Consider the following 13,571-nt stretch of genomic DNA (forward strand, 5'->3'; position numbering starts at 1 on the left):
GTAGTGAAAACTATCCATTTTTTCAACAAAATAAAAATAAAAAACAAACATCTTATCAAATGGATTACTTATCCTCAGATGATGATTTCTTACAACCAGATATATTTACACCCTATAATCAAGAATATCGTGGACAAGGAATACAGAAACCACATACATATCATAGAATTTTTTCTCCACAACCAATAGATACACAAAATCAACAACCAATTCAACAACAAAACCCAATTAATACACAATCTTTTCAACCAATTCAGCAACAAAACCCAATGATTGCAAACTCGTACCAACCAGCACAAATGCAAAATGAAATACCACTCCCATATTATCTTCAACAACACGAAATAACAAGAAATCAACTTTCAAATTTTTCTCAAATGCCAAATGCAGCAGAATCATTACAAATGACGATGAATCCATACCTTATGGGTGGATCATCAATAACATCAAATAAACCTTTAATGGTATTCACAGGAACAGACCCTGAATATTCTGTAGAAGACTATTTAAATGCAGTCACAGCAAATTTGATTTTAAATATAGGACCTGAACCAATTAATACGCCACTACATCAAAACTGGATACATCGACGCACAGCTTTAATACAAACAACTCTAGATGGCGCAGCCCAAAAATGGTTTTCAGTATTGCCTATAGAAATAAAATCAAATTGGAAAAGATTTACACAAGAATTTTCAAAAATGTTTGACTCCGAAAGAAACAAACAACAACAAAGAGTTTTATGTAATGAAATTCGCAGATTACCAAACGAAACCATCAAGCAATTAGCAGTACGAATCAAAACACTAGTTCGAAAAGCATATTCATTAAAGACACATGACTATAAAAACACAAAGATGACAGAAATCTTAATGATGACCTTAACACCACAATTAAGGAAAATAGCAATAAAAAAGAGAGCATCCCATCCTTCGTCAATTCGAGAACCCGATTTAGATTTTCGAAAACTAGTAGACAAACTAGAACAAGCAGAAATCACAATGAAACTCGAAGAAACGGAAAATCTGAAATTACAATACGTTAACAGAATTGAAACAGCTTCCACAAATATAAACAATATACAGGAATCAGATACAGATCTCGTTGAAAAAATCACTGAAATACTCAATATTTACGAAAAACACCCAAACTTTAAAGGCAAACCATCTTTCAAAAAATGGTGTAATTATTGCCGACGATACGGACATAGTATTTCTGAATGTAGACAAAAACAGCAAGACAATCAAAATAAACCTCAAAAATATAAAGAACCAAATAAATCATTCTATCAATACATGAAAAAAGATCAAAATCTACCGAACAAAACAGTCTACAGCAACAACAGTTCAGGAAAACCACTCCCGAACAATACAAATTATACAAGAAATCAATCACCATATAACTCAAGTTATAGAGGAAGATCACCAGAACGAAGAAACACGCATAATTCATCACAAAATCACTACAATAGACCAAATAGTCGAAATAACTACTCCAGATCACATTCAAATACACAACAATTTGTTTCTAGATCTAATTCCCAATCAAGAAATAATTATTATCCAAACAATCAATCACGAAATTCATCATACAATAGGAATAGAAACTACTCCAATAATCGGAATAGAAGTTATTCAAACAACCGAAACCAGAATTACCCGAATAATCAATCAAGGAATAACTCATATAATAGATCGAACTATAACAGACCAAACAATAATTACCAAAACAGATCGCGAAATAATTCACAAAATCGACACTCAAGTTATAATAATCGTTATAGAAATTATTCCCAATCACCACACCGGAATAATAATAACTATAATAATTCTAATAATCGCCACAGAAGTAGTACACCTAAACATCAAAGACATATTAATCAAGTACAATCTAATCCAGAAACAACATCAGACCCTCCAGGTATTGATGACACAGTAACTGATACGTTACAACTCAATCAAATAAACTGTGGATCATCAGATTCAGAAAGCGATGCAGAAAACACTCTCTCCATCAACATGATAAAAGTCGAAAATGACTATGAACCTGTTATATATGAAGAACCTTTTTCATCACACATATATGAGAATCAATCAGAACTCCTTCACAATTATTATATTGAACCCGTCCATTCCACACCGACGACACAAAAAACTAATGAAATTAACACTACAAACCAACCCAATGAGAAAGAAAAAACAAAATGCTTGAATACAAATCACATCTATCAAAACATACAAAAAGAACAACCCAAAGAAAAAATTTGGACAATACCATTTCTTTTGGAAAGTCCAAAAAGCAAAGAATTTCAACCACCAGATCTTGAAATTGATTTTTTAATTGATTCAGGAGCAGAATCAAATATAATAAACATTCACACATGGAATGAAATAAAAACCTTACACCCAAAGCTAACACCTCTTGAAACCTCCAGCAAACTAGCAACAGCACAAGGATCAACATTGATAAACTACGGAAAAATTCAATTATTTCTTCTCCCCACAAGAACAATGGAGCAAAACAAAATTTTAACCAAACCATTTAAACAAATATTCCATATCACTGATATTAAACACAATATCATTGGAATACCATTTATCTCTAAATATATACCAACAATCAACATCTTGAATAGTAAAATATTAATCAAAGATAAATATACAAAAACAAAAGACACATCCCTAACATTTTTTCAAAGATTAAATAAACAACCACCATTTTTTTGAAAATTTTACCCAATATATAACCAACAAAGAAAACACTTGAAACCACTATCAGGAAACATCTATAATTTTTCAATCAAACAAGTTCACCAATATGATAAAAAACAAAACAAACAAAAATTTTATATGTCAGATTTTGAATTCAAACCTATTCATAAGTTTTTCAAAATCACAATCTCATCAATAAAATATTTGAAAAACTCGAATTCAGATATTATTTCCTTACATGTATACAACAATACACCTTACCAAGTAACATTACCTTTAGGACTTTTAGGCTATTGCGAAACCAACGCTACAATATCACCAATACACGAAAAAGCATATCGTGTAAAAAATATACTCCAATTACTAGATATTTGCCAATCCACAATCCTTAATGAAGAATTATCTATAAATAATATAATAAGTAACGAAAACAGAAATACGGATTATTTCACAAAAACCCCATATTTCAAACCTACATTCAACATAAGTAACTACACAGAGAATCAACAGAAATTTTTAACAATGTTTAATTTCCAACATTCACAAATAACACAAGACGAATTTGAAAAACTAGCAAAACAGCTAATTAAATATTCATCAGTCTATGCAACATCCAAATTTGATGTTGGCAAAATCAGCTCATCACTACATCTCCCATTAAAACCAGACGCAGTTTTCAAAAAACAAAGAGCAAGTAAAGTACCAATTCACTTACACGATAAAGTGAACAGATTACTCGACATTTTAGAACAATACAACATTATATCACCAGTAAACAAAGAGGAACAACCAAAAGGCAACACATTTATCAACCCTGTTATCATTCTAGCCAAAGGAGAATCATTAAAAATTGTTCTCGATGCTAGATACCTCAACTCACTCATAGATGAATCAAAGTGTAATTGGCCCATTGAACCAATACAAGTTATTTTAACAAAAATAAACGGAAAATACTTTACCACCGCCGATATGAATAGTGCATATAATCAAATGCCATTAGATGAACAATCACGACGCTTAACACAATTTGTTATTGGAAATCAACAATACGAATTCAACCGCTTATTCTATGGAATATCCATAGGACCAGCAGCATTTTCAGCTTTTATGAGCAAAATTTTTTGACCACTAATACTCAAGAAAAATGCAATCACCTATTTAGACGATGTTTTTATGCAATCACAGACAAAAGAGGAAATGTTCAATGTTTTAGAACAATATCACCAAATACTTCAGAACGAAAATCTGAAGGCCGCCCCCGATAAATCACACTTCTTTTTGACAAAAGTTAAATTCTTAGGGCATAATATAGAAAGAAAAACAATCACTCCATTGAAATCACGTATAGACGCTATTCAAAAACTCCAACCACCAACAAATAAAAAGAAAATCCAAGAATTCCTTGGAATGTTAAACTTTTTAAGCAAATATGTTTATAAAATGCAATTATATCTACGACCATTCTATAACATACTTAGACAACAAAATAATTTTGAATGGAATACAGAACATCAAGCACGATTTGAAGAAATTAAAAAACTTCTAACTGAACAAATTTCAAACACAATTCCAGATTCAAATCAACCATTTTATGCAATGTGCGATGCTTCGAATTTTGGCATCGGCGCAGCATTATTACAATCAGATAATAGTACAAATAAAATGAACCTCATATCAGCAAATTCTCGATTATTCACTCAAGCAGAGCTACGACTCTCAACTCTAATGAGAGAATGTACAGCCATAATATATACACTAACAGAATATGAATTTCTGATACTTGGATCAAAACATCCCACAGTTCTATTCACAGACCATAAACCAATCATCTTTCTTTTTACACAAAAGTCTAATCCAAACCACCGAGTTTATAGATTTCAACTCATTTTAATGAAATTCCCAAACTTACATATAGTTTGGACCGCAGGAAAAAATCTTGCATTACCAGACACCTTAAGTCGAAATACGCCACCTGAATTACTTACACGAAAAACCACAGTTGAAATACCCAAAAACATAAAATTCTACCTTGCAGAAAATGAAACATCACCCCGATTGGAATGCAAATATGCAGTAAAAACTGACGTTGAACAATCACAAATAAATAATTTACAACATTTCCCACTTTATTTAGATTGTCAAAATAATCACTATGAAGTTGATCTACTTGGAACATCAACTTTTAAACCAATCCCATATTCACAATGGATAAAAAACAACACCCAACAAAAAAGAATAAAACAACACCCGCCTAAAAAAGACCATTTTCCACTAATTGAAAAAGAAAATTTGACTGATAAAATAAACTTATCAGGACCACAAACAAACGATTCAAAATACACAATAAATCAAGTTTTTGACCTCCATGACCCACTTGACACAATACCCTTATCTAAATTAGAAATTGAAAACATTTTTCTCCCCCCAACAGAAACAATTACAATTTCAACACTGAAACAATATCAAAACCTTGACCCAGTAATTCGACAACTGAAATCATGGCACAAATATAAAACTAAACCTATCAAAGCAGATTCAACTATTCTAGGAAACAAAACACTCCTCCGATATTTTCGAAAATTCAACAATACAACAATTAACGAAAACACAGACCTTCTAGAATACAAACTAAATGAATCTACAGCTCCCTGTCTCCCTTTAAGTATGATTCTTATAGCTTTTAATATTTCACATACACAAAATATTAAAGGACACTCTGGATCAGAAAAAACATATTCAAATTTTTTACAAAACTTTTATTTCCCAAATGCACCAATTTGGATAAAAGTACTATGCAATGACTGTATAGTATGTCAACTAAATAAACCTTACCCAAATCAAAAACAAATAGCACAAAAACAAGATTTTAAAGGACAAAGTTTGTACTTTAATCATCGTATCTCATTTGATACCAAAGGACCAATTTCACCCTCATCCGAAGGAAACTCCTACATTATGGTAATTGTTGACGCATTTACACATTATGTAGCACTTAACCCAGTACCACATTGTAACGCTTATTACGCTTACACAACACTCTATGAACACTGGATAGCAAAATTCGGACTACCAGAAATTTTAGTTACAGACAACGGTACAGAATTCATAAATAATGAAATCATCACACTATGTCATTTATATAACATTAAACACAAACCACGTACATCTCACGCACCTTGGACAAACGGCTTAGTCGAAGGTATGAACCGTTCATTACAAGAATATCTCAGATGTATCATCAATGGAAATGATACAAGATATACCGAATGGTCAACAGATGTAAAACTATTTCCCTTAGCATATAATTCACAAATCACGACAACTTTAGGAATGTCACCATATGAAATGGTTTTTAACCAAAAGCCACGCAAACCAATAATGTTTACAGCAAACTCTCATAAAAACGCACAAGGTTATTGTCAACCAAATAAAGACTCAATTTGTTATAACCTACCATTACATACACACGATGAAGATCATTTTCATCACCCACAAATTCTTAAAATAGCCTCCGGTACACACACCGAATGGATTTTAAACAGAGATAAAAAACACAATGAAATTTACCAAAAGGTAACAAAAAAGTTGTTACAAAGGCAAAATATTAATGAACAAATAAATTCACGCTTTACACCAGCCTCCGATTTAAAAATTGGAACATTTATTTTAATACCCAATTTTAATACTCAAAAAGGAATTTCAAAAAAGTTACAACCCCTTCGTAAAGGACCATACCAAATAATTGCAAAACCCACTGATGTCACATATAAAATCACCGACTCAGATAAAAAAGAAATCGTTCAACACCGAAATAACCTATTACCATATTATCCAAAAGAATACGCACTCCGCGAACTAACTCAATTATATTCTTTTACAGGTTTAAAAGTTATTCAAAATAACCCAGATACGGACAACATAACAAAGGAACAAAATGATATTCACCTCGGAAATCAAAATACAAAATCAAACACCACAAAAAACAATACAAAAAATCTCGATCAAAATACATCTCAAAAAGAAAGAAAAAATAGAAAAATGACAGAACAAATAACACCCCAAAAACAAATCGACAAATCAGAACATAGAGAGTCTTCACGACTTAGAAATCAACCACGTAAAAATTATAAAGTATTCATCTAAAATATTAAAGAAAGTTGAATTTAAAAAACAACCTTAAATTCTACATTTAAAAATCTTTGCACCTCTGAAACATTTTACACTTTCATTTTTCAAGATAACATGCTGATAAACACGCAGCGATTCTAGTTCAAAATTAGCCAATAGGATTCATCCAATCCGTCACCTTCTATAACTTTAACACAAACCAACTAGACGAAAAATATTAAACTCCAGGCATATCTATAACTATAACTCTACGACCTCCAGGTCAAAAATAAGCAAACCACTCCAACTTGACAACTAAAATAAATATCACCATAATATCATAACCCTCCCTTATCTAATAAACCAAAGATCAACAATATTTCCCCAACTCAGCCCTCAAATACCCCCCAAACAAATATGTTAAATTAGCCTAAAGTAAAAGAACGACCATTTTATTTAGCCTAAAGTATAAAAATCTCAAAAATACCCCAGATCATTTGACAAATGAAAATAAAGACAAAGAAGACCTCCCAATCACCATAAAAATTGCCCCCAACAATTTTTTACAAAACTCAACCCACTTGTCAAAAAACTAATAAATAATCCGACCACACTTGAAAATTGCCCCAAACAACAAAAAATATTCGATCACGAAGCCATTTCTTAAATGCTCTTCTATCAAACAGTCACTAAAATTATCACAAACCTCAAACAATTTTTTACGATACTTGAAACTTTCATAATATTTCTTTTTGATATCCTTGAATCTTTTCTAATACTCTTAATCATTTTTTGTAATATTTTTTTTAATTTTCTACACTATATTCGAACTATTTCTCCAACTTTCAAAAACCCTTGATTATATCCACAGGTACGATTTATAAAACTTGTCTAAATGATACGAACTATTTTCAGTAGAACTGATATTTTTCTACTATTTGTAATTTTCATAACATTTCTATCATCCCTCATTTTGACCATATGCAAATGTATAAAGAAAGCAATCATCACATTCGCTCTAGCAACAATCCTCCTAATTCTTTTCTTAGAAGAATACTTTAATAAACATTAACTTTTTCACTAAAAGAATAGACCAAAAAGCTATCAAAAATTGCTACCCAAAATCACCAAGTCAGTCTTCACCGACATCATCCCAAGATAACCCAACAACACCTTCAACTACCAATAATCCTCAAATATCTACACGAATTTCCTTTCAAGATAACCCATACACTTTTGAAGAACGACACGCTCGTTTATCAGAACCACTAGAACCAGTTCAACGACAAGCACCTCTAAGCGAACCAACATATAACTTATACCCAACACTACCACAAGAATTAAGTAGAATAAGAAATCCTAGTCAAAACCAAAATACAGTCGAAATAAATAGACAAATTATACATCCTCGACGGAACAGGAATTTTCTAACTCCCCGAGTTCATTTTGATATACCTCAATCCCCATCACAAAACACTCCAGAAAACCCCATTGGTATATTACCAGAAACCCCTACGCTTCTTTCACAACGTAGCACCTCAAGCCTACCATCAGATTACTTAGGTTCAACACCAACATCTGAACAAATACGTGAAAATCCCTTTAACCCCCCAAACCAGGCATCACGACTACCATATTGGACAACACATTCATTTACACAAGGTGAATTAAATTTAGTCAATGATCCAATAGATATTTCTACGGATACAACAACATCCTCATCACTACCAGAAACATTATCACTACCATCAACACCATCAATAAGCCAGATTTCACCACCACCTTTTAATTTAAATTTTCCAAATAATCTCGACGCCAGATATCGAGAACAATCATCAACAAATATTCCTTTAAGACTAGATTGGAATACATTTACAGCCCCTCCACCATTATTTGGACAACATCTAGAAAGTAATCGCCTCCACAACTGGGCACTTAATAGATTACAATACCGACAAGACATTCACGACGATATCCGTGATCACAATATCCAAATACTCCAACAAAACAGTTTACAATTAAAGTTTGAAATCACAGTTAAATTAAACAACATTACTCAACATCCCTACCCATTAAACCCACCAAACATAACAGCTCAATCACTACCACCACCATTTATAACCACTGAAGTAATATATAAATACGACAGATATACCAAAAAGACAATTGGTTACATCACATTTTATAACCCATACTCAGGATTATCATACACATGTATATTCTAAAATTATTAATTTTTCTCCAACTCCTTTTTCTAGTAATCTCAAATCAAAACATAAACCCTTCTCCCCGCACAGGACCCCAAGATTTATTAGTAACACATTACGATTGTGAAGAAAACGAACAAAAAACACTACACAAGTATGCAATAAATCAAGTATCACAGTGCGAAACAGAACCCCAAGCCATAGAAACTACAAATGTCATAGCAACACTTTATTCAAAAGCCCGAGCAACTACAGTTATAGGATATAAATTCACAGCAACATTTTCTGAAAAGAAAGTACATTGTTCACAAGTCTCAAACGGAAATAAAAACCGACTTGACCATGAATCATTCTACCAGAGTAATATAGAACGACTTTTACATCTCAATCCCGAAGATTGTAAAAACGAGTTACTCCGACTAAACATCACAAAAAATAAAAACACAGATAGAAATTTAGTATATTTCCAAGTTTTTTCAGATTCTGTACATCAAGCAGAACTTGAAAGATATCAAGGACATATAAAATTAGATGAAAAATACCCATACAACGGCGCACACGGACGATTAACCTATGACATGCACGATAAACACTGGATACCACACATTGGTATAAATGACCCATCAAACTGCAAAGCAGACACAAAAAATAAAGGATACCAAGAAATAATGTTTTTCGATTGGAAAATACAACTCGAAAAAATACAACTCACACGAGATTTATCAGACAACACAATGATTTATCAAGGAATTAGATTACCTTGTAAAAACGACCAAGGTTATTGCGACTCTACAACCAGAACACAAGCAACAATTGTTTGGTTCCCCGAAGACACATGTACAACATTTCAAGTAGCAAAAATACACGCTCGTATGATAAAATTTCACGAAAAATTTTTTATACAATCAATACCATATGAACAAGTAAATCCATTACGAAAAATAAGTTCTAATTTTCGAAACATTCATAGTATAGAAAATAAATTAACACGTTTTCAAATATATCAAGAAACAGAACTTGCATGTAAATACAGAAACCCACTTCACAAAACACAATACTCTGAAATATTAGTTGAATACGAAAATGGATTCGACATGACCACTGGAAAAATAAAAGTCGACCCATACGCCACAAGTCATCCCCTAAACGAAGGAACATCATATATACCAGTTAATTTTCAAAAGAATACAGGTCAACCTGGTGGACATTTAAAACCCCAAAACGATCAAAGCACACGTTTACAAGAACTATCACTAATGAATAGTACATATTTTGGTAATATCCACTATGATATTCACTTATATATGAAACTAGACTACACGATTAGCCGAATTTTTCAAGAAATGTCACTCTCCGAATTAGAAACATTACACCAACTATGCGAATTAGAAAGAACACAAATATTACAATCACTTGCACTAGCAGTATTAAAAATACCCTACGCAGGATATTTACTATCAGGAAATAGATCAAATTTTTTAGACTATGAAGGAAACATCTTATGGTTTTATACTTGTACTAAAAAAGTATCACCACTATACGTTTTTGAAGATAAACGATGTTATAAAAGAATCCCTATCTTTTATAAGAATAAAGTACATTTCGTTGACACACTTTCACGAAGAACCTATTTCTGGGATACCGCAGTTCCATGTGGATCAGAAAATAGCCACAACGTAGTACAACTAAACCCTGATGAAGATAAATATTACCTTCTCACCCCATATCCCACATTAATGCAATCACTCAAAAAATTTTCACCAGAAAGCATTCGCGCTATCGCTCGAAACCCAAATATAGACTTACAATCAATAAGAATATACTCAAAATCAGATATTCAACATCACATTAGAACACAACAATTCCAGGAATTATTAACACAAATGGACACAATACAAAGACAATCAATTGACCAAAACTTACGCAAACTTGCCGAAACCGCAGGATTTGCAGACATCTATACGCAAGACTATAGCGGATATTTTAAAGACATTAAAGATTATATATATCTAAACGGTGAAAAATACCGTCCCCAAGATATATCACCTATCAATATTTTTAGCTTTGTTACACTCAAGAATGAAATTCTTGATTTTCTAGGATGGCCCTACTACATCTTAGAAAAACTAACTATTTTATACGCAATGTTTAACTTTATTGGATTTCTTTTTTCACTCTTAAAAGGAATCTATAACACATGTGCTATACACACACAAGTCAATAGACAAGCAAGTGTAGCACGCATACTATTTGCAGGATTTTTTGGAATATTTTCTACATCTATAAACAAAATTCTTTTAGACGCACAAATAAAAGAATATAACACAAAAATAGCAACAAGACAGAACACATACGACGAAGAACATAACAATGCAGACACAACACCAACAGCACCACAGTTACCACCCCTACCACATAACCATCCATTATCCCTAGTCCCACGTAATTTTCGAAATTTAGCCATAACACATAATAATTTTAGACCAACCATATCACAAAGTCCCATCCAACATATAATGCCACACCACTCACAAGATGAAAATACTTATGAACAAATTATAGAACAACCCCATACCACCGCTTTTCAGTCTCAAAATAATAATTTTTTTAGCCCACGATGAGCCGACAACTTGGATCCCTACACCGATCAAATTCCCACCCAACCAACCTCACCACTCCAATCCCAATAATACCACTTTTTGCTTTTCCGCCACCCGATTTCCCATCCAGTAATGTAACATCCGGCATGAATTCCGATACTAATTCACACATCTCAGTTTTATACTCCATCTCACAACTCAATAACCCGAATATTGAAACCCCCGATGAATTTGCCGACTCTGAACCATCTCCATCAAATAATTTTCACACCAATCCCTTAAATTTTTCCCAACCCCCTTTTCAACCCATACTACCAAATAACCCTGACCCAACCAATTCTACACCCTCTTATGCTTCCCAAGTCACTCCAACCTACTCCTCACTTCACTCAGACCAATCATCTCATTCTTCAGACACCCCCCGAATCTCCCCAGAACTAGATAATTTCATTACCCTACAACAACAATCCTATCACCTTGACACCCCAACCATAAACCAAATCTCATCCACAACAGATTCATCCAACCCTCCTACCCCTACACCCTCTTCAATTTATACTGATTCATTAGCACCATCATCCACAACTACTGAATCTTCACTCAGCACTAATAGAGCTTACCGCACTTTTAAAAGGAAGTTCCTCAACCATCCTTTCCCAGCGAAACCAGGAACAGCCCGTGAATATATCAACCATCCACAACACACTAACACAAAAGAATTTTTAGCTATCACCTTACCCTCATTTCCACAATACACCTTAAACACCCCTCATGACACTAACGAGACACGTAACTTTGTAGACGAATACGTTTTAATGCCTACCCTTCCTTGGACCTCATATTATCATTTTACAAATCCCCTTTGCTTACCTTTATCTAACACTCATATCGATATAGAACGAAATAAGGACATGCTATATCGACTCACTACACCACTAACACCTAGACAATTTACTTACATTGGATACAAAAAATCACTAAAAACACACACTGCACCCCGAGCTAATGAATATACACTAGAATATTACGATCATAACATCATCAGAACTAACCAAGATCAATTCTTAGACGACGATCGCTTCGCTAACCCACAAATCACCGAGAAATTTTTCATTAAAACACCATATGTATTTTCTAAATATCTTCGATCGCAAGTTTGACCACATTATCTCAGAAGCACTAACAGACACGCAAGCCTACGAAAGTTTTAAAGAACGCTTCCAAATATTTTCACTAACCTTTCATTTCCTTGCACCACATGAAAGAGATTTGCACTGCTCACACGATATTATGTTGCGCACTAAACAAACACACACATATACTTATTATCAATTCATCCAAAATCACTTTGACCTACACACTCCCTCCAGACAACCACACCATCGTTTTCAATTCATCAATTCCAAATACACCTCACCATTCTTTCTTAACTTCACATATTGCATTAAAGATACTAACCTTCATGGTATTCTTCGAAATTATGATCCCATAACCCAAATGTATATCTTTTGTCCCATCACCAAGACCTTCAACGCAGAAGAATCCCGACCCTTCCTCATCCCACACGAGTTTGTACAACCTATAGAAATCCCCATTTTAGAATTCATCCATAACACTAAATTCAACCACAAATTATATAATCTAATCCAAAACACACCTTATGAATTTGCAGTTGGCACTGAAGAACTAACCACCATTAAGGCACTTCAATTGCTTTGGCCACTGCTTCAAACTAAAAATATCATCCGCATCTTAGCCAAACTACTAACAACTTCAGATCTCATCCACGACATTTTCCCCCACGGTTTCTTCCCCGACGACTAACAGGTAAGTATGAATTATACATATTACTAATTAATTCAAATATTAGAAACTCACCATTCTTTATCCATGTTTTCTTTAGAATTTTAGCCTTCATCCTAGATCATCTGAAAAATTCAAAAAAG

This window comes from Symsagittifera roscoffensis, chromosome 2 (genome assembly GCF_963678635.1).
Source record: "Symsagittifera roscoffensis chromosome 2, txSymRosc1.1, whole genome shotgun sequence".
Taxonomy (NCBI): domain Eukaryota; kingdom Metazoa; phylum Xenacoelomorpha; order Acoela; family Convolutidae; genus Symsagittifera; species Symsagittifera roscoffensis.